General features: G+C 33.3%; 1 non-coding gene across 1 annotated transcript; it reads right to left on the reverse strand.

Moving 5' to 3' along the window:
• Positions 1 to 883: 883 nt before the first annotated feature.
• On the reverse strand, positions 884 to 965 carry trnal-aag. Its single transcript has one exon. It is a non-coding gene; the product is annotated as a tRNA-Leu (tRNA).
• Between the last annotated feature and the right edge of the window lie 1,060 nt (positions 966 to 2,025).

Genomic DNA, 2,025 nt, shown 5'->3' on the forward strand with positions numbered 1-2,025 from the left:
TAAGAGGCATTTCAGTGTCATATTGGTAAAGTTGGTGATAGTTTAAACTATTCAACACAGCTTTAGGTAGTTTATGCTAAAACACACATTACATTTTATCATTTTATTAGGGCGAGTTAAGTAGAAGTTTAAAGCAGCAGTAAAAGAAAATACAAAATGCTCGAGCACAAGTACTTGAAAATGTGTCCTTGTATAGTGAATACAGCACTTCTTTCATTCCACTAGCTCAGAATATTCATAAACGTGGATGAAACCAGCTTTTTTTATAGTTTAATCCATTTTATGAACCATGCAGCACATTTGTTATGGTTGCACAGTTCTCAAGAATTTTGTTTTATTGATTGGATTATAGTCTCTGAAACTGAAATAGTACTTACTTTTTAAATGTTGAACAGAACTTACAATGAATTCACGTTTTACTTTGCAAATATTGTAATTTACTTCTCTTTTGTTTTAGAACCATAGCAATCATTAAACAGTCACCATCTTCATTGTTGTGAAAATAAAAAATTCATGGAAGAAACCCTTATTTCCTGGTGGTTTGTGGCTCCTATCAGAACCTTAAACTCAATAATCACAATAACAAATAATTATAAAACATTTTTCACCATATCCAAACATTTTATGTCATTAAATGTTTTAGTGAACTTTGTCATGAATGCATACTAGAAGAACAAATGTATTTCAAATTATATTGAGGTAGTCCCTCAACATGATACATGATTTTCAAAACCACCCACAATGACTTGAGAACCAGATCGAGTCAGATTCAGCACTGTCACATGGAAACCAGTTTAGACAGGCGGTCTAAAGCTCATGTACATATTAGTTGCTTAAGATAAGATGGCATTTACAATCCAAGAGGATCCTCAGAAAAGCTTCCTGGCAGCGGTGGGATTCGAACCCACGCCCCCGAAGAGACTGGAGCCTTAATCCAGCGCCTTAGACCGCTCGGCCACGCTACCATGCATACCCGCACCATGCGCTCATTTTCTCACGCGTATTTTTCCGACAGCACGTGAAAGCAGCACTACTTTCGCGCGAACACGGTTTCCCTGTTTAGAGAGTGACGGCAGAGAGTCAGAGGGGTGGACAGGGTCAACAAGCATGGCAAACTTCACGTTGTTTAAGCATAACCTCTGGCCTTTACAGTCATTAATCTTCATTGACAGAATATTATTTTAAAAAACATTTTCATGGACACATCATAAAAAACAACAGACATACAGGGAGTTTAGAATAACATATTTGGCCTATATTTAGAGTATATAACACAATGAGACCTATGCAACCTGATCACAGCAAGTCTGATAAGATGTCGAAACCTATTACACCCTGTTATCAATAAGATATTTAGCCTAATCTGTAGTCATCTTACATTTACAGCACAATCTACATGTAAGCCACGGTATTGGGTTGTATAGATGTCCATATGTCCATATATGTCTGCAAGTAATTTTTCACAATATATGTACAATTGTAAATAATTTTACAATTTTGGGGCATTTTTCTTTTCTTTTTTTTTTTTTTAACAATGTTCAGTTATTTTCCATATGCAGTTGGTGTATATATTTTTTACTGTTAAATTTTGCATCTTTTTTTTTTCTATTTATACTCTTCTTTTTGCTCTATTTCTTTTTTCTCATCTTGAGTTAAAGTAACACATTGTGTCACAAAGTTTGGTCCATGCAATTAAGTATATTTGTTAAGGCTTTTTACAAGGGTTTGTAAAGTAAACAGTAATTGATATTGATTCTATTCAGGGCAGTAGACACAGAGATCATGCCATCTGAATTTCTTTTTTTTTTCTGAGAATATAGAGGCCTGAGGTGCACTTCAAATTTTCTAATTTAAAGTGTTTTTTATATACGCTGATATATCAATTATATATATTTTTTAAAGTGTACAAATGCGTGAATAATACAAAAATTTAATGACAATCACAACATATATCTGAAATAATAAAGAACAATCTTAGAAAAATCTATGACATTTAAGTGCTTTTACATGAATAAAGAATTTACA

Source organism: Plectropomus leopardus, unplaced genomic scaffold (assembly GCF_008729295.1).
Source record: "Plectropomus leopardus isolate mb unplaced genomic scaffold, YSFRI_Pleo_2.0 unplaced_scaffold17771, whole genome shotgun sequence".
NCBI classification, from domain to species: domain Eukaryota; kingdom Metazoa; phylum Chordata; class Actinopteri; order Perciformes; family Serranidae; genus Plectropomus; species Plectropomus leopardus.